Below are 21,810 nucleotides of genomic sequence, written 5' to 3' on the forward strand. Positions count from 1 at the left end.
GAAACGGACCGTCTGAACCTAACCTGGTTGTAGGTTGGTTGCCTACAAAAGTTAAGAAGGGGCGGGGGGACCAACAATATCTAGGGGGCTAAGGAACACACTATGCAACATTCAAAATATTATTACAATAAAAAATTACTCAACATATAAATAACTATAAAAATGTTATCAACTCTCAGTGGAGAAGGCAATCAACTGACTGCAAACCCAAGATGACCTAGATGTTGGAATCACCAGCCCAGCACTTTAAAGCAGCACTGTAACTATGTTCATAAAATGTTACCTGAGGGAAATTGAGAACCTGAGAAATTAGTCAAAAGCAACAGAAATGGTAAATATTTGCACAAAATAATATTTTTATCCTCTTAAGTTCTTTAAAATATGTATTTCTGATGAATACAAAATTATAACATTGTCTAGTAGGGTTTTCAATGTATGTAGCTGTAATATGTACAACAACTCTAAGACACGGGGGAAGGGTGAGGGGGCCCATATGATTGCAAGCCTCCTACATTTTATTTAAGTGATAAAATATCAACTCTATGTAGACTGTAAAAGATTATTGTTTATATTTTATTCCCTAGAATTAAAAATATGAAGTAATATATCAAAAAAGCAAGTAGATATATTAAAATGGTATACTAAAAAATATTGAAATAATACAAAAGAAAGCAAGAAAGGAGGAACAAAGGAAAAATCAAATAGAGGGGACAAATGTCAAACTAATATTAAAATGATGTGGTTGGATTTAGATGCATCAATAATTACATTAAATGGAAATGGTCTAAATACACCAATTAAAAGACACTGTCAGATTTGATTAAAAAAAAGAAAGACCCCAATTATATCCACTCTATAAGAAACCCACTTCAAATATGACATAATAGGTTGAAAGTAAAAGGAGAAAAAAATATATAACACTAAATAAAAGAAAGCTGGATTATAGTAATATCAGACAAAGTAGAGTTCAAAAGCAAGTATATTACAAGAATAAAGATGGACTTAATTTTAAAAAAAGGATAATTTGCAAAGAAGACATAATTACGTTAAATATGTATTACCTAAAACAATAAGCTTCAAAATACATTTTTAAAAAATGGATAGAACTGATAGAAGAAACTAACTCATAAATATACATGGAGCTTCCAACAATCCTCTCTCAATAATGAAGGACAACAAAGAAAAGCCAACAAGGATATAGAAGACTTTAGCAACACTATTAAGCAACCTGACCTAATTGACACTTTACAGAATTTTCACCAAATAAAATCCAAATACACATTCTTTTCAAGGACACATGAAACATTCACCAAGATAGACCATATTCTGGGCCACAAAGCAAATCTCAACAAATTTGAAGAATTAAAGTCATATATAGTATTTTCTCTAATAATAATACAATTAAACTAGAAATCAGTAACAAAAGATCACCCAAATATTTGGAAATTAAATGAAAATCTTCAAAACAACACGAGTCAAAGAGGAAGTCTCAAGTAAATTTAAAATATTTTGAACTAAATGAAATGAAAATACCACATGTTAAAATTTGTGAGATATAGCCAAATCAGGGCTTAGAAGAATATTTACAGCATAAATGTATATATTGTAGAAGAAAAAAGGCATTACTTTTCTAATCCTCAATTATCTTAATCTACCTTCATAAACTAGAAAAAGAGCAAATTAAACCCAAAGCAAGTAGAAGGAAGAAAATATAAAGACAGAAGAAAAATAATTGATAAAACTAAAAACACAAAAGATAGAGAAAAATCAATGAAACCTAAAACTGGTTCATTGAAAAGAAAAAATTGATAGACATCTAGCCAGACCAATCAATACTAAAAAAAAAAAAGAGAGAGAGAGAGAAAACAAATTACAAATATCAGGAATTCAAAAGGAGTCATCACTATAGACTCTACAGTTGTTAAAAGTATACTAAGAAAATACTGCAAAAAAACTTTATGCAAAATTTGACAACTCAATGTATAAATTCCTTGAAATACATAACTACCAGCCCTCAAGAAATGTAGATACCCTGAATAGTATGTATGCTGAGGACTATGAAACTCTGATGAAAGAAATCAAAGGTCCAAATAAATATGGAGATACATCATGTTCATGAATTGGAAGACTTTATACTGTTAAGACAATATTCACCAAATTGATTTCTAGATTTAATAAAATCTCAATCAAAATCCCAAATAAGTTTTTGTAGATATTGACAAGCTAATTCAAAAACTTATATGGAAAGACAAAGAACTAGAATAGCCAAAACAACTTTGTGCAAAAACAAAGAACACATATTAATTTCAAAACTTACTGTAAAGCTACAGTAATCAAAACAGTGTCATATTGGCAAAAGGATAGACTCATAGTTCAATGTAACAGAATAGTACAGAAATTCACCCACACAAATAAGAACAATTGAATTTTGACGGAAACACAAAGGCAATTCAATGGGGAAAAAAATAGCCTTTTCAAAAAATGATGCTAGAACAAATGGACCTCTTTATGCAAAAAGAAGAACTTCAATCTATACCTCACATCATATACAAGACTTAAAATGTATCATAGACTGAAATGTAAAACGTAAAAGTATAAAATTTCTGAAGGAAAACAGAAGTTCTTTGTGATCTTAGGTTAGGCGAAGTGTTCTTAAATATGACATTAAAATTATGATCCATAAAAGAGAAAATTGATAAACTGGACTTCATCAAAACCAAAACTTTTGTTCTGTGAAAGGCACTGTTAAGAGAATGAAAGGATAAGCCCTGGGCTGGAAGAAAATATTTGCAAATCACATATCTGTCAAAGGATTTATATCTAGAATATATAAGAACCTTCCAAATTCAATAAGAAAACAAACAAAAAAAAAACACGCAAAATATTTGAATAGATACTTCCATCAAAGAAGAAATACAGAGGGCAAATAAGTGCAAGGAAAGAAGCTCAACATCATTAGTCATTAGATAAATGAAAATTAAAACCACAGTGAGATATGACTACATCCCTACTAGAAAGCTAAATTTTAAAAAATACCAACAATGCCAAATGTTAGAATGCAAAGCAAATATTCATACATTGCTGGTGAGAATGAAATGGTACATCCACTTTAGAAAACAGTTTGTTAATTTCCTCTAAATTTAAAAATCCATTACTATATGACACAGCGATCACACTTCTACAAGGGAAATGAAAACTGTGGTCACATCAAAACTTGTATGCAAAAGCATATTGTACATTTTTAAAACTTCACTGTTTTCTTGATGTCTCAACATTCCCACAAAGAGGCTGTGAGCACCTCCCCCAGGCGACCAGGTGAACTTGGGTGATAAGGCTAGTCCCCACCACAAGCTCCCCTTCTTGACCTCTCCTGACTGTGACCTAGTGACATTCAAATGCACAGTGAAACTCCTCACAGCTCTTGCTACGTACTCCACTCTCAGGCCCAGTAAAGACACTTGCCCATGAGTCCCCTTTCTCTTTCGGCTCCCCGTCTGCTTAGTTGAGCCTGCTCCCTGGGCACTCATCCCATATGGTCCCCTGCCTCCCTCTTCTAGGACCTGTGAATATAATAGATCCTTTAATTTCATATGCCTCTCCAAGTGTAATTTCTGTGACCATGTTAGGATGATCCTTAAAAACCCCACGAGGAGGACTTACTCTCCTCTTTACAGCACAGAAAGTTTATAGTGACTTTCTTCATAATCACTCAAAACTGGAAACAACCTTAATATCTTTCGACTGGTGAATATGGCACATCAGCAATAAACAGGAACAAGTTATTGACACACACAGCAACAGAGATGAATCTGAAATATATTAAGAAGGCAGACTCAAAAAGCTGCATACTATGATTCCATTTGTGTGATATTCCGGACAAGGCAAAACTCTCTGGACAGAGAATAGATCATTGTTGCCAGGGTTAAGGTGGGAGAAAGGGCCGACTAAATAGGGGCAGCATGAGGAAATGATCCGGGGTGATGGGACTGTTCTGTACCTTGATGATAATAGTAGTTACAGGACTCTATTCATTTGTTAAAATCCTTAGAACTATACACCAAAGAGTGAAGTTTATTATGTGTAAATTAAATACAAGTTTTAAGAAACCTTTTTAAAGTTAAATTTTCAGTTTTCTATTGCTCTCAGAAGATGGGTAACAGATGAAACTATTAGGATAGCAACAACAAGAAATCTCTACAAATATTTACGACCTAAGAAGAGGAACAAGTATATTAAGACCCTTGGAGATTTTTCTTAATAATTTAAATAGGCTTTTTCTGTATTAAATTTTGACAGCAAATCAAATCTATTTTTTTTTCTTGGATAAATACTGTTCCTCCCTACCTTAACACTGTTTGGAAAGACAGCTGGAAAATTCAAGGGTTGCAAAACTCTTGGGTTCTTATCCAAAGGCAATAATGCAAAAAGAACTATAGAAGTCCTACTCTATGTCTGAATGCAAGTTCTTTCTGCTTGTCCCTATTCATTCAAAAGCTCTAAAGAATTGCTAAATTGTTAACTTTCTCTTTTTTCCTAATTAGTACCCTGTTTTAGCAAAGGCACTAAAAGAGAAATGGTAAGTTCTGCTTGTCCTAAGGATGTCTATTTTCTCTCTCTCCTGCCCACTTGCCATGAAAAGGACAAAGTGGATAACAGTAGATATGTAGGCTCCATGTACAAATAAAAACACACAAACCCAAGCAGTCTTATTTTAAAGATTAAAGGAAAATAGCCAATTGTTAATCAATTATTTTCAAAATATTCAGCTGTTTGTATTCAACTAAATGGGTTCTGTAAATAGTTGCAGCTACATGCTTACTACCATATGAGTGTTTGCTATTGTGAATTATAATTGCCCTCTCATCTGAATAAAATAATCTAAAAGTATCTCTATTAGGATAGCAAAATTAATTAGGATAAGTTCACTTGCGATTCTGGCTCTGATGTTTGCTTGTTCTCTAGTAGTTCAATATTGATCTGAAGAGTCTTAAACATGATGAGTGAATGTAAATTAGAGAATTGTTTGCACTACCCAAAAGTTGAAATCAAAAAGATCATTCTATGATGTGAAGATGGAAGAAGATGGCAAATACCTGTTTGTTTTAGTATGTCATCATATAGCAATAGGAATACTGCACTATGTATAGCTTACACTTTGACTTAATATAAAATTGCTCACTAATGATAATAGACCACATAATTGAACAGAAAATAGGCTAAAACAAACAAAACAAAACAAAAGAAGCTTTGGGTAAAATATACACCTCCATTGTTGCCAAGTTAATAAAATGAGAGATTCATCCAAATGTTTCTGTTCCGGCTGCAGTTTGGCACCTCTGGTAACGGTTTTCTGTTCCAATTTAAATATCAAGGGGCTTCAAAGCCAGAAGCAGGAATTCCAAGAATACGATAGTTTGGGGACTGGGGCAGGGGGCGGATTTCATCAGCCTTAGCCAGGTAAAATGGGTCAGGAGACCCCCGGGAGAAGAGGGCCGCAGGTCCCTAACTTCTACCTTGCTCCTTTTGAGGAAGGGGATTGCCTAATGCCTGAAGTTTCCCCTCTGGGTCTCACCCTCCTGTCCCTGTTTCTCTAAACTCATGGCTACCGCCCGCCACCACCAGATAATAACTTTAGCCTACCATCCACCCCACTAATTGCCTTGTCTCAGATCAGGGGCTGGGCAGAGGATGGGAACTAATTGCCAACTGTTTGTGATATTCAAATTCACATTACTGCTGTGTTTCCCTCAATTAGGAAGACTGAAGGAATGCAAGCTTTTTTTGAGAGACAAATCTGATGAGGAAAGTACATAATGCATAGAAGCTCATGTAGATGTCTTAAACTTCCATGTAAGAATACCAAATTTTAAGTTTACTATATTTTTATAGTAATTACAATTCATATTTTTAATGAATTACTAAATCAAAGATACAGTGATTGTTTATTGTCTTCTAGCTAATTGCCCCTATGAACACTACACAAGTGCCCCCCAAACACACACATATACACACACACACCACATACCTTAACTTAAGGAGTCACTGTGTAAGAATGAAGTTTGAATGTCAATTGTCGGTCAATGAAGTAGATAACATTCAAACTTTGTGTGTTTCTCTTCCCATTGTGTAGACGCAACCTTAAATCATTAAACAGGCTAAATGAGCACCTACCAAGTACTAAGCAGGAGTTCAAAATCTAGCAGGGGGTAAGATCCTCAACACATAATTACACAAGTCTTACTGAATTCAGTTCCAGCTGTGACAGTGCTAAAGCATGGTGTGCCAGTGCAACCTTGTCTTTCATCCCCTGTCACATCAAAGTGGATCTTTCTCACATACAGTCAATTTAGACCCATAAAGCACACACAGGGAGAAAACATCCTGTGGCTTCAGATATACTTCTCACACCTATCTTATAAAAGCATAAATGTCCCACGGGTTTAATAACAGGTATTTGAACACTCCTTCAAGGCTCACTTTTACTTGAGAGCAGACTGCCGCTGTCGAGCGACTATGGCAGCATATGAAAACAAACCCTCCAGCTCTTATGGACTCCTTCTTCTAAGCTTGTTCTTGGAAATGTTTCTCTCTGCTTCATATAAAAGAGAAACACAGTCTTCTGCTCCAAATAACAGGATTGGAGTAACACAATATTTCTAAGGTTAAGTCCGCTACGATCTAGTTTGAGTCTCCATCTAACCCCTAAACTGAGAACTAAGAAAACCAAAAGAAGTCTGACAGCTGGGACTTCATTCGAATTTTTGCAAGTGTGCCTATTGCCCAGAGCCCCTAGTACATCCACAGAATATCAATACAGCCATTAAATCCAAGAGCTAAAAATTCCACATAGCAACACAGAAAAGGAATCTTCCCAGAGAACACCAACTCCACAAATATAGGTCTTTGCTAAATTGCTCCCTGAGTTTTGCAAATAAGGCTCTTCAAACTCTAGAACTTTTTATCATCAGAGACTATCTGAATTTTTCTTTGTTTTCCTTAAGGCATACCAACACAATGAGATGGTGTTACAGTCAACACATCTGTTCAACCAAGGCATAAGCAGCAATTCAGAAAGACATACCTAACTAAAAGAAACTGCATTTTTACATTATTACCTGTGGTTTTGTAATGGTGTAAGTTTTATGATATCCATCTTATAGATTTATATTGCTACATGGGGTGTCACTTTGAATTATTGCTAGATTAATAAAACCTCAAGACCAGGTTTAAGTGGAAGGTTTATGAAAAGTGTTTATGACAGGATCAGTCAGGCTTCAGGCAGGATTAAACTTAAACTTTTTACAGTCTGGGACTGAATTGCTTAATGAACCAATCAGTGCTTTATTTTCTGCCTTCAGCCATACATTTTTAAAAACGATTCTCAACTATTAACCATCAGTTTAAACTCCTATAGGTACCAAATATAAACTCGTGTGAAACCTAACCCTTCATAAAGGAATGCTATACTGTGTGTCTCAAAGGAAAAAAGATCTGAGAAAAATATCAGCCTAACTCTTCAAACATGTCCATGTGATTAAAAGCATCATTTTCTCTATAATAAACCTTTAGGACCAAATACTTAAGTTTGGCTATGAGAATGTTCATACCCCACAAAATACAATTTGAGTTGTTGCTAATTGCTCTCTTTAAGGCAGATCAAAAGCAATTAGCAGGATATTCCCTATCAGCACTTTTAGAAGTGCACTGACTGTTTCTGGCAACTAAGGTACCCACATGGTAGAGGGGAATAACTTCATTACAAGTACTTGAGGACCTAACAAAACATAGTCTATTAGAAGTACTTAGCAGACTGAGGAACTTATCAACCTTTAGAATCCAGAGGAGAGAGAGAGTAAGTAGTTTTTTAAGGTCTTTTAAAGAATAATACATGGGGTATGACAGAACTATAACATGCCTTCTGATTACATGGATTTGCATAAACAATAGGATAAATAATCCTCCTTAAAATGAGTCATCTGCATACTATAAAAGTGTTTCAGGGCAAAACCCTCCTATATGACAATGCTTAACCTATCCCATATCAATTGTATAAAGCATTCCTTAAATATTTTAAATGCAATTACAGAAAATCATGAAAATGCTCAAAAATTAAAATTTTGTAAATATCAAATCAACAACTTGTAATCAACAGGAGGTTGTTATATTTGTAGAGCATTCTAGTTATGTCAGTGGCTTCACTCTACCATATAATTTTATCTTCACAGCAAGATAAGGGAATTAAAGCTCAATAAGATCAAGTGCCTCATCCAAGGCCCCAAAGATAGTAAATGGCAGAGCTGAGACTTGAGCATGTGTCTCTGGACTATAAAATCTCTGGGGTTTTGCACTATATTCAATATTCCTCTTGTTTAGAGCTTATAGATTTATTACTTGAGAAGCGATGCGTAGCCTCAGTTGCTAAGTAAGTGAATATGCTTTATCTACCTGGATTTTTATGTGGTGAAAAGAGCACTGGGCTTGGGAGCCAAAAAAAATAAACAAATTCAGATCCTATTACTGCAATTTACTACTCATGAGCAGCTCACTTTGCCTTTCTGAACTTCTATTTCTGCATATTAAAAAATCCATAAAATGTAATAAACTCGTAAAATATGCTATGAATCTAAAGAGAAAATAACTGTTAAAGATGCTGGAAAAGTGCTAGAAATATTAAACCTACATTATTTGCATCTAATTCATCTCCACCTCTTCAAAAGCATTTAATCCCATGCTTTGTTTACAATTGGTACTTAACAAATGCTTCTGAGTATGCCAGAGTTTCCAAACACAAAAGTGTCTAAGCTATTTAATTCAAACAACTAAATTCTTCGAATAATGGTTGAATTCAATTACCATTTTGCCGTTTGAATGACCAGAATGAATGTACTGACTAGAATCAGTAACACAGGTTCTGGTAACAAAGAAGCTTCTCCCTTACTTAAAATGTATTAAGAGGTTAAAGAGAAAACTTGGGCCATTCAGAAACTTTAACAATTTTCTCTATGGGGGCATTTTTAAAACCCAGAAAGGAGAGCCAGAATATGAATGGGATGTATAAAAACATGAGAACACAACATGAATTTGAGAAGGTTTAGAAAGCTGAGGAACAAGAAAATGTGTAATATCCACAGCAGAAGTGAACACTTCAGGGCTTACTTGCGTGTTAGGCACCCTATTAAGCCAGTTTCAATCATGATCTCATTTAAGCCTCACATAATCCCTATAGGATAAGTATTACTAATGCAATTCCCATTTCACAGCTGCTGCTTCCAGAGGTAAAGTGACTTGTTTATGGGCATACCGCTAGAGGGGGCAGAGGTGATCCCAACCCATTTCTACCCACCACACAACAGAGAGAATGGCTTCCTCCCCTGGCTGTCCCCATCCCTCTCCCTCCAGCCTTCTATTTCCTTCTCCAGCCCTCGGTCCCTGTGGTGTTCTGGCTTTGCTCAGTTTCTTCATCCCATCCTTCTTTTCAGGAATTGTTTTATTACTGTATCCTAGTATTATCCACATTATGTACTGGATACATACCTAGTATATATCCAGTACTATCAACATTTTTCATACCCCTTTGTCTTACCCAGTTAAGGATGAACAGAGTGATAAAGAAATAAAAACACAATTGTCCTTGCCCCAGTATACATAAACACCCTCAGTCCACCATAATTTGAAGGAAGAGTAGATGATAACTATTCAGTTCACAGAAGAATGACGAGTCAAGTCCCATTTATCCAGGTACACCGTAAGCCAGCGACAGGCCCGAACCTCTTGTAGGGAAAGTCTGAGCAGACACATCTGTTACCCACACCTACATTCAGTCCTCAAACATGCCAACCTCTTTCTCACCTCAAGACCCTTGACTCTACTGGAAGCCTCTCTCTTCAACTTCTAGACCTTAGTTTAAATACTACAACCTCAGAAATGTCTTCCCTGACCTTGCCATCTAAAAGAAATTCCCAATTATTTTCTGTCTCAGCACAACGTTTGTTCTCATTGTAACATTTCACAATTCGTAATTGCTTCAAATATTCACCTCTTCACTTGTTATTGTCCCATAAGAGATGACGAAGGACTAAAAATTTTCCATTCCAAATGTTGCACAACCACCACCTCTATCTTGCTCCAAAATAGATCCATCACTCCACGGTAAAACCTCTTAAACATCAAGTAGTTTCTCCCCATTTCTCCTTCCTCCTAGACCCTGGCAACCACCAATCTGCGTTCTGTCTCTATGGATTTATCTATTCTAGATATTTCATATAAATGGAGTCACACAATATGTGACTTTTTGTGTCTAGTTTTCTTTCACTTAGCATAGTGTTTTGGAGGTTTGTCCACATTGTAGCATATTATGGCTAAATAACATTCTATTGTATGTATGTACAATTTGTTTATCCATTCATTCACTGATGGACACTTGTGCTGTTTCTATCTTTTGGCTATTGTGAATAGTTATGGTTTTTTTTTTTTTTTTAAAAAAAGAAATATGTTAAAGAAACCTATTGAAGTATTTCCAGGTTAAATGATAGGATATCTAGGTTTTGCTTTAAAATACCTCAACCAAAAAATCAAAAGTAGATATAGATGAAACAAGATTGGAAAAAGTCTTAATTGTTGAAGCTGGGAGATGAATACAGAGGGGTTCATTATACTATTCTGTCTACTTTTATACTTGATTGAAAAACTCCATAATTAAGAGTTTTTTTTTAAAGGCTTGGGAAACAATATCTGAATTAGACTGTTTTTTTAGACTAATATATTCTCTTAGTATTCTCTCTTATCTCTCCCCTCTCAAAATGTCATACGCAGAATGGGTGCCATGGCTAGCTAGGGAAAGATAGTGGTCTGGAAAGTTAGTAAAATACTGAATACAGCCTGTTGGGAAAAATGTAATTAAAATTTTCCTCTCCACCCAGAAAACATCTCCACAAAGGTAGAAGAGAAAGAAAGGAATTTTATCATTGAATAAACATTAATCCAGAATGTGATGTGTACCTCAGGCAATCTTCTAAGAGATTGCAAAGATACATAGAAATCTCAGCCTTCACATAGCCATGCAGATACAACCCATTACAGACATGTTCAAGATAAATGATAACTAGTCCTCAAGTAAGAGGATTTGGCAGCACCATTTGTCACACATAGTTCATCCCAAATTCACTTGGTAGTTGGGGTGACCATTTGCATTAGCTAATTGACTTTACCCAAAGGAAAAATGAACTTCTCATATCTTCGTTGACAAGAGGTAGTTTTGCAACTTGAAGGGAGGGGCCCAACAAAGTTAGGCTCTTATCCTCTCTAAGCCTGGGAGACAGAGGCAATATCTTCCTTGATTATATTTCAAAGGTATAGCTCCCAGGTCCTAGCTAGAGGCGTATTTAGCTTTTAAGTTTTACATATATTTCAAAGAGACAGAGAATGAAATTACAAGTTTTCTATGGTAAATTTTCTAACAAAAATAGGGGGGAGGGTCTTGTTTTCAACTTGGAGAATTATTTTTCAATTGTATTTGCCACTACAAGCCCTTTGTGGTAGTAAAAGACAAAAAATAACAGATTATTTCATTATAAATCACCACTGTAGTGCTTTGTTTCCAAAGTATGTGACATCGTCTTATGTAAAAGCATACTCAAGAGTCAAGAAATAAACCTGTCGTTTGCATGGCACGCACGTGACCAAGTCCACTGAAGCAGAGCTTCTCAAACTTTAACATGAATTTGAATCACCTGGAGATCTTGTTATATGCAGATTCTGACCCATTAGGTCTGGGGTGGGGTTGGAAATTCTGCACTTCCAACAAGCTCTCAGGCCCATGCTGCGGCTCTGCTACCACGCATTGCGTGTCAAGGCTCTATATCAGTTATTCTCAAAGTTTAGTCCCCAAACCAGCAGCTCGTCATCACCAGGGAACTTGTTAGAAATGCAGATTTCTAGGCCTAGCCCCAGACTAGTGAATCAGAAACTATCCTGAATTGCGACAAGCCCTTCTGATCATTCTGATGTATGCTACAGTGTGATGACTCCTGCTGTAGATGGATGGTTCTTAAATTTAGAGGAACATTGGAATCACCTGGGAAGTTTCAAAAACAAGACTCACTTCTAAGTCCATCCCCAGAGATTCTGATTTAATTGGCATGAGGCAAGACCTAGGAGGTTTAAAATCTCCCCAGGTGATTCTAATATGGAGCAAAGTTTGAGAACCACTGAACCAGAACGTAAGCGCCACACAAGCAGGAATTTGGTCATTGCTGAATCCCAAGTGCCTAGAACACTGTCTGGCACTAGTTGACATCCCATAAATATTTATTAAATGAATGAAGGAATAAAAGGATGAGCAGACCCTGAATTACTCTAAAACCTGTTTGCTTGATGATATGCAGAGGAAATATGATATTTGTCATCTTTTTCTCCAGTGGGAAATTTGTTTTCAGCTCAAAATACAATGTAGACATGACTTTTCCCACCAAAACATATTTGAAATACTCCTCATCATCACAGCAACGTTTTGGGGGCCAGAAAACAGACTCAAAGCTTACATGTTTAAAAAAAAGTCATAATGAAAACTAAATATAGCTATTAAATATAACAAAAAAAAATAAAGCATGAAGTTAGCATGTTGTAGAGAGTATAGAAGGAGATATAATGCTATAGTATAGAAACAAACAAAGGCATATTACCTGAAATTTTGGATAATTGCTTCGGCAGAGGAGAGGGTAGGATTCCAGATCAAAGCAAAATAGGAACTTTTAACTAGGGTGTCCAGAAGATGTTTTCTAAGAAAATCTGAAAAGAAGAAAAAAAATTGATGTGAAAACCCCACAGCAGGTAAGCATGTACCGAGTTAATGTATAGCAAAATATGTAATTTAATAGGGAAGATTCAATCATATTCAATCTCAAAACAAAACATTACTGCAACATTAACTTTTCACTGCATTATATAAGAAGAATACATGTCCATTTTCATTGGAATATAACGACAACAATAAAGAGCAGGCAAGGAACTTGAGACAGTCATTTGTTGATATCAAACTTCTCTGCACTAACTCATCACTCCATGTGCTCCCCGGCCAAACCACTGCAGAATGGGGGACATTGAATTAAAAGAGCTCCTCCCCCAAATCAGTTTCTCAAAGAGTGTCTAATTCAGTATTCAAACCAACAACAGGTTAACTTTTAGAAAGCTTACTTCATGTTCCCATAATACTTACAGAAATAAAGGCTGTCCAAATACAGGGAACCAGCTGCTAAAACCCAGAAATTAAACACAGGAAGTTAATCTCAGAGAAATCAGTGCACTGGGAAGAAAAATAAGAAAAAGACTCATTTTCTTGAAATAAAGTTTAAAATGGGGCATTGTGCATAAAGAAAAAAAGCCAAGTTCCAGGTTTTTAGGATTAAGGTGCAAAATCAGAGTAAAATAAGCCAAAAGGATAAAAATGCTGAGCTACTACACTTAAATTTCTTGAATTTCTCTTTATTAAAGGCTCTATTGTTCCCAAGGCTAGAGGATGTAGAGAATGAAATTTCCATTTAAAGGTAAGTGGTCACAGCCATGAGGGGCATGCAGGAACAGGAAACCACACAACACATTGCCATTTCCATAACTTCGGGATGGTATAAAATAGTCAAAAAATGTCCAAAGGGATCTTTAAGGGAAAATTAAATGGAACAAAATTGGAGGCAATAAAATGGTTCACTGTAAATATATGAGAATTCCTTATGCACAGAGGTAATATCATATATTTTAAGACCCAATACTAGGAAAACCCAAAAAACATAATAAATTACTTTCAAGCCTTTTCAACTAACAAATTCACAGAAAAACAGAGAAATATTTGCTATTTATTATCTTTTGGGGTTTTTTTTTGGTGAGGAAGTTTGGCCCTGAGCTAACATCTGTTGCCAATCTTCTTCTTTTTATTGCTTGAGGAAGACTAGCCCTGAGCTAACATTTGTGCCAATCTTCCTCTATTTTTTATGTGGGTCGCGGCCACAGCATGGCTGATGTCTGCGATCAGAACCTGAGGACCCTGGGCCGCCAAAGTGGAGTGTGCCAAACTTAACCACTATGCTACAGGGCTGGCCGCTATTTATTACCTTTTGAATTGAACTCTTTTCTATTTAACTTTCCTTCATGACTCAGTATACAAAGACTAAACACAAAAAGTCACTACTCCTGCAATATCTTGTCATCAAAAACCTATTTATTTAAAGAAGGTAATATACAAGCTCTATGATTCAGAGCAGAAATTCAAATCCAGAGATTCTGTACAGAAACATAGGGCCAGACAAGAGCGCTTTCCCGATGAGCAGCTCTACTTGGTGCTGAAGCTTCCAAACCAGGTTAAGGAGGACTAGAAGCAGACAGGGAGCAAAGTCTGAGGTGTCATTGTAGGAGAGAGGCTCTCTACACTTAGCCCGGGTAGGTGCACCCTACTTGGTGTGGGAGGCCCCAGGATGTGGGGGGAGCACCCAGAGAAGAATTATAAGTGTTGGTTGCAGCATAGACAGGTTGCTTGGTGTTCTGCAGAGCACCCATAGTTATAACAGTGACTCAGCAGAATATGTAAAACCTGAATGGAATAGTTACATTCTTCTTAGAAAAAAGAACACAAATTAGAGATGCAGTTACAGGTACATTTTATAGATCTCAGGAAAGAACAGAATACGGGCATGAGTACCTATCTATCCTACCCCAGGTGTCATTGGCCCCTGCCCTGGTCCCCACCTCCTATCTCTAGAAGTAGACTTGAATACAAAAAGACTTAAATATAAAAATAGGGAAAGTTATATGTCAACACTGGACTCTGAAGAAGAATACTATCTACGTGCCATAAAGTTTTAAACAATTCTGCTGAAAAAGTTTCAGGTACACCAACTGAAATTTAAAACTTGTAGCAGACACCACATTGCCTACTTCTTTTCTTCATCCTCACCCTAGAGGGTGATGTGCTCAGCTTAAAAACAAACAATGATAACAAAACTCCTATGTATTTCCCAGCCACACTCTCTTGCAGCCAGGAGTGGCAACATGAACTGTTCTGGCCAACAGACTGAAGGAGAAGCCTGCTGGGGATATCTGGAAGAGTCTTGCCTTCCTGACAGAGGTTCTACCACTTCCTCCTTGATTCCTTCTTCTCTATCTGGACTGTATTTTGGGGATTGTATACCAGCCCTAAAATCTTTGAGTGGCACTTACCAAAGAGCACTTGTGAAGTTCCATTTCTTCAAATTACGTAGGGTGGAAAACTTCATAACATTGGATTTGACAATAGTTTCTTGGATATGACACCCAAAGCACAGGCAACAAAAGAAAAAAAAAATAGATAAATTAGACTTAATCAAAATTTAAAACTTTTGTACACTACCAAAAGAGTAGAAAAGCAACTCACAAAATGAGAGAAAATATTTGAAAACCATATACCTAATAAGGGATTAATATCCATAATATATAAAGAACTCCTACAACTCAATAAAAAAAAAACAATTAAAAAATGGGCAAAGGACTCAGATAGATTTCTCCAAAGATGATATACAAATGGTCAATAAAGCACCTGAAAAGATGATCAATATCATTAATCATTAGGACAACGAAAATAAAATCAAAACCACGAGATACCACTTCACACCCATTAAGATGGCTATAATCAAAAAAAGAGAAAATAACAAGTGTTGATGAGGATGTGGAGAAATTGGAATGCTTCTGCATTGCTGGTAAGAGTGTAAAATGGTACAGCCACTATGGAAAATAGTATTAAGTTTCCTCAAAAAAAATAAACATAAATTTACCATATGATCCCACAATTTCACTTCTGGGGGTATACCTCAAAAAATTGAAAGGAGGGATTCAAACAGATATTTGTAGACCAGTGTTCGTAGAAGCATTTTTCACAATAGCCAAAAGGTAGAAAAAACCCAAATGTCCCTCAATGGATGAATGGATGGACAAAACGTGGTACATGCACACAATGGAATATTACTCAGCCTTGAAGAGGAATGAAATTCTGACACATGCTAAAAGACGAATGAACCTTGAAGACATTATGCTAAGTAAAATAAGCCAGTCATGAAAGGACAAATATTGTATGATTCTAATAACATGAGGTACCTAGGAGAGTCAAATTCATAGAGACAAAGTAGAATAGTGGTTACCAGAGGCTGGAGGGAGTGCGGAATGGGGAGTTATTGTTGAATGGGTAGCGAGTTTCAGTTTGGGATGATGAAAATGTTCTGGAGATGGATAGTTGTGACGACTGCGCAACAATGTGAATGTACTTAATGCCACTGAACTGTACATTTAAAAATAGCTAAAATGGTAAATTTTATATTATGTATATTTCACTATATTAAAAATTGTTTTTAATTGTTAGTGCTAGACCTTAGTAGGCCACATCAGATGCCCCAAATTCTATTCCTATTCATGCTTTAATCTTTGCCCAGGGCCAACAGAGAGAGCTGAGGTTGGCTAGCCTCTTAGATTCATGTGGCTTGAATATAGGCTCTTAATGGCTCGCGGACACCATTTACTCTCTGAATTTGTTAATTACATAAGTTTTGGCTCAGCTTTACACTTCAGAGACCCAATCTATCACTTCACTCTGAGTAGATTATATCAATAAACAAACAATAAGGAATGAGGGCTCTAAGAAGAATATATCACCTTTGTTGGGTGAAGATGAATTACTGTAAATCCAAAGGCCCAAAAATATAATTAAAAAGGACAGTCCTTGGACCTCAGAAGATCTCTTTGGATTTACATTGGCTAAGAAATCAAAGAGGAACTATAATATGAAAATGGGCTTCAGTCTCGCTAGCATAAGACAGCGGTAGAATGAAAAGAAAAAAGGACAGGGAAGGAAGCAAGGTTGGTTGATTAAACTTGGGGAAAAAAGATTTCCTTAGGATAAAGGAGAGAGTCTAGACAGATGCTAAAGAAAAAATGAGACATTAAAGGCAACAACAGACATAAAATGTAAAGAAGATACACCAGCCGTAACTGTTTTGAGAGAGGCTATCAGAAAAAAAGATGCTTTAGTTGTTTCCAGATCAGAAATGGTGACCAGGGCCCCCAGGACACATATCAGGGGTGAGCAGTAGGGTCTCAGCAAACAGAGATTAGTCACCCACCCCTCCAAGTTCATGAGAGTTAAAGAATAAGTCACACCACATATAAACAGATTTGAAGGAAGAACACTGGAAAGATCAGTGCAAAATTTTCAAAGACATTGGATGTGCTTTCAGATAATACAAGCTTGTTTTCTTAGGGAATATGCATGAGAGAGCTCAGGAATTAGAAATCTAATAAGAGGCACCCAAGGAGACATATAAAGGAGAGCCAGGCAAGATAAGAGTAGGTTGAGTCCAAGTCTGACAGATTTTGGTCTGATCGGAGACTATATTTGGTGAGATTATCCAACTCAGGATGGTGAGGATGGACAGGTTTGCTTGAACAATAGATGCTTTTGGCAGACACAGAACCCTTTAATTTCATCGCTTACTATAGGAGGCCCCAGAATCAAAATCTAAAAATTTTAGAAAAAACAAATATCTGGGTGAGAAAACAAAAGAGAATGAAAAGAAAAGATGATACACAGATGCAAGAAACAATGCTTACCCTACATTTATTAAAGAAAAGACACCAACCTAAGAAGAATAATGAAAGGAAGAAATATGGGAAGAATTGACGGAAACAAAATATTAAGACAAAACTCACTACTTGAGACAAAGGTGAAGAAGAAAGAAATGCTATTCAGGTCTGGAACTTGCAAAAGCTGAGGAAAGACATGCCTCTAGGAGAACATGCCCCAGGTGTTGGCTCTCAGCAGGGTCTGTGGGCACAGGCTTCAGATGCATCAATAGAGCCTTCAGTTCAGGAATCAGCTGACAGTGATTCTCCAGCTAGAACAAGTGTGAGTTCAGGGTAAAAAAAAAAACCTCCTAGAAAGCGGGTAGCCCAAACCAATTCTACAAGAAGCAGTTTCCTCAGGCAAGTGGCCCAGGACTAAAAATGCCTGTACACGAGAGAACGTGGAAGCAATGTCACTGTATTCAGTGTAGAACTAGAACACCAGAATCCGAGTGCTTAGAGGCAAGATAGAAATTAAGAAGTTTTGAATAAGCTAGAGAGGTTTCTCTAATAACAATGGCAGTGAGTCTGACAACTCTAAATTTCCAAAATTAGCAACAAGAAAGTTTCCAACAGGAGAGATGAGAAATTACAAAAATAGATCCCTCTTCCCTCCCACATCCCTCACGCCCCACTCCCCACCAAATATGGAAGCCAGTGCTATAATTAATTCCCTAAATGGAGATTTTTTTCCTCCATTTGAGTTAAAGTTCATAGATCATGGATTCCTAAAAAATGAAACAAACTGGCACCTGATGCAGGTGAAAACAAATTTTTCTCTGCCCTCCTTCTTTCCCTTATGTACCAATGAGGATCAATAGTAGAATGGTTTGAACTATATTAGAAGCTGTGTTTTTGAGGCTAGGTATTTTGTTTTCTAAATTTCGGGGAGGAGAGTAGCACTGTCATATAAGGTAACTTCTGACTCTCCACCTATCATGAACTAGGGCCCCAGACAAATTCCCCACACATGGATTAAGGAATAGTGGTAAATAATGGATAACAGGGGATACTAAATAGGCCAAGAAAACAGGAAAAAGAGAAGACTTGAGCCCTCAAACCTCCTATCGTCACATAGCAAGGCATGCTGGGATCTGGGCCCAGGCTCTGCGTCTCAGTGAAGGGACTCCTCTCCCTTCCCTACTACCCCACAAGTCCTTTCCCTTGTCAATGAATACAGAGGCTGCTTGGTACCAAGCAGTCTGGATTTGTGGGGCCAGTTGTACGTGGGAGTTCTCTGGGAATACCTAACACCCAGCAGCTAGAGGCCTGGGCCCTGTATCAATCTCACCTGTCAGGGGAGAAACACTATCGTCCTGTGGGAAGCAAAGTTGGGTGTAACCTTCCCATAGGGAGAAGTGGCCCAGTCCCAGCTAACTCACGATCCAAGCAGTTCTGCTCTTTGTACCACACGGATACAATCTTCTAGTTCCATTGAATCGTCGATCTCTTTCAAAGGGACACATGGGAGAGAATGATTCCTCTTCTGAGGTTCTGAAAAAGCTATACCCAATCAAGTAAAAGATCGTTTGGTCCACAGCTGCTAAAAGAACCTCAAGTCTTCCCAGCTATCACAAACCCCTCAGCTAAGACTGAGCAAACAAGAAATTGGAAAGCATGAAACTTCAATTTCTCTGGAATTCTAACCCACATGAGCAAGAAAATTTGATTTTCTATTTTAATTCCTTCGGACTTACTTTAACTTTCTTAGACGTTAATTTGCAATTATTCTGGTATGTTACAGAATAACGTCCTGCTCCACTGTTCTCTATGAATGTCTGAGCAAGCCTTAGACAATGCTAGCACTTAGCCATTGATTAAAACATTTTGATCAAAAGTATTTTAGCATGCATTATAGAATCCAAAATGTTTTCAGAAATAACTGAATTATAGTCAGTTGTCCCACTTTCTTAAACTCAAAGACATAGAAACCAGCACTAAAGGCTTTATTATTAAACTTAATAATTTTTATTTATTTATGAAATCTTCAGCTCCCTTTACTAAGAGACTTGCTGGCTGTGTCATAACCAGCAATAGTTCCACCATGTGCCAATTAGGCAGCAAGAAGCTAAGTGTAGGCTAGAGGAAAAAGAAAAATATTTTGGCTGCCTGAATGCAGCTAAATTTCTCAGGCTTCGAAATTTTCCTGATCTCTAAAACAGCACTAGATAAGAATAAATTATCTGTGAATTGTCTAAATAGTTCTGACTGTATTTCAAAGTTAAATTTTTATTTTATTTTATTTTTTGTGTGTGTGAGGAAGATCAGCCCTGAGCTAACATTCATGCCAATCCTCCTCTTTTTGCTGAGGAAGACCGGCTCTGAGCTAACATGTGTGCCCATCTTCCTCCGCTTCATATAGGACGCCGTCACAGCGTGGCCTGACAAGCGGTGCCTTGGTGAACGCCAGGGATCCGAACCCCAGCTGCCAACAGCGGAGAGCGCGCACTTAACTGCTATGCCACTGGGCCAGCTCTTTAAGTTTTTTTATAAAATTAGCCACAATTTCTCTTTGCTCAATTAAAATAAGTAAAACCCATTCAAAATAGCGTTTTGTTTAATTATGTAAGAAATGCATGTAAACACAACCAAATGTGTGCATGCATGTATTTGAATGTATACATATATATATCTTCATTCAGAAGATTAACTAGACATACCCCCGTTTTCACTGATAGAGGGAAAAAAAATAACTGCTACGACCATAACAATTTGTTAAGTTAAAAAAATGCACTTTCTAATCCTTTCTAAAAAGAAAATACATAAGGGTTATAATTACTTGTGATCATTCACATTTAAGTATTCATTTTAAGTTGTCAGTGTGATTGTAATAATAAATGAATTTTCTCTCATACAGTGTAACCAAAATCTTATTTAGACTTAGGTCTTACAAACTTAATTAAATTGATAAGAAAGATACTGTATTCTCATAACTAGGAAATGCCAATGCTCTGTTAGACTTTCTCATAAAAAGAAAGTCTTGTCTTTGTTTTTCATTTTTAAATAACAATACGAAGAGTAAAGAAATCATCTAACACAATTTCACTGAGAAGTTTTGGTAAAAGCCTAGAACTGTCAGACACTATTACCACAAATGGAGCCTGGCATTTCAAAGAAAGAAAAAGATTTAATTTGATTTCAAAAGATAAAATTGAAATAGAAACCATGGAGATGGAAACCTTGTAATCCTACTGAAACAGAGGAAGGGCTTTTCATGGTAATTTTTTTCTTTTTTTTTTTTTTTTTGTTATTGCAGTAACATTGGCTTATAACATTTTTTTTCATTTTTAACGTACTGCATTTTGAAGAGAAAACATCTGTGCATCTAGCAACTGTGAGAGAAGAGGAATCAGTGAACAAGTTCGAAAGATGTTCGAGAAATTCTCGTGAGCTATTTCAAGAACTGGAAGATATGTTTTCTTTGATGTCCCTGAAAATGTAATTCTAAAGAATAGGTTTACTTTGAATTTTTAAAAAATACTAGGTTCATAACAGACATAGACGCTCCAAGATTTTCTTCCTTTCCCCTTTAGTTCTTAGTGACGCTCATGAGGATTTTCTCCTTAAAAGCTACTGACTCCATTGGGGTACTACAGTCACAGACAAAAGTGAGGATTATTTTCTGGCGTGGGTGCTCCTTTAACTTGAAGGGGAGAGGCTCACGCTAAGTGAAGCTTTTCACCGTCCCTTCTGCCAGTCCATTTTGGAAGAAGTCTGTCTAGAGAGAAGATCAAAAGAAATCTTTGGTCCAAAAGAAGCATGAGGATGACAATACAAACAGGGGATGTGTCAAGGAGCAGAAGTATAACTTCATCTGTGACTCTAATATCACCAAAGATTGCGAGTATTAAGGGTTTCCTAAATCTGAAGTATATTAGTTTTTTAAATTCCCCAAATACCAACTTTTGAGATAGTTAAAAGGGAGTTAAAAGCCACCCTATGCCCTAGACACAGGGAAGCATCTGGAGTTGGAAATTGTAGTCATTATTTTTCAACTGTTTTAAAATAATATATTTGTCTTCAGACACCAAATATTCAAGTTAACGTCTTTAATTATTTTTCTCTTCTGCTCACTTGAAAAGAATGATAATGTAGCAGGGAAAGGTCCACAGATAGAAGAGCATCCTGATACTTTACTGCATAAGAGAGACCGTGAGCAAATCACTTCTTTAAGAGGGA

General features: G+C 36.5%; 1 long non-coding RNA gene across 7 annotated transcripts in view; it reads right to left on the bottom strand.

Moving 5' to 3' along the window:
* LOC131405649 (uncharacterized) overlaps positions 1–21,810 on the bottom strand; it is a 147,717-nt gene that overhangs the window by 112,618 nt on the left and 13,289 nt on the right. For all 7 annotated transcript variants that reach the window (XR_009219992.1, XR_009219994.1, XR_009219996.1 and 4 more), the window contains exons 2-4: positions 15,205–15,283; positions 13,214–13,249; positions 12,681–12,786 (exon numbers count right to left, since the gene is read on the bottom strand). This is a non-coding gene — a long non-coding RNA (uncharacterized LOC131405649). The remainder of the gene's footprint in view (positions 1–12,680; positions 12,787–13,213; positions 13,250–15,204; positions 15,284–21,810) is intronic.

The sequence above is a fragment of the Diceros bicornis genome, chromosome 5 (genome assembly GCF_020826845.1).
Source record: "Diceros bicornis minor isolate mBicDic1 chromosome 5, mDicBic1.mat.cur, whole genome shotgun sequence".
Lineage (NCBI taxonomy): Eukaryota > Metazoa > Chordata > Mammalia > Perissodactyla > Rhinocerotidae > Diceros > Diceros bicornis.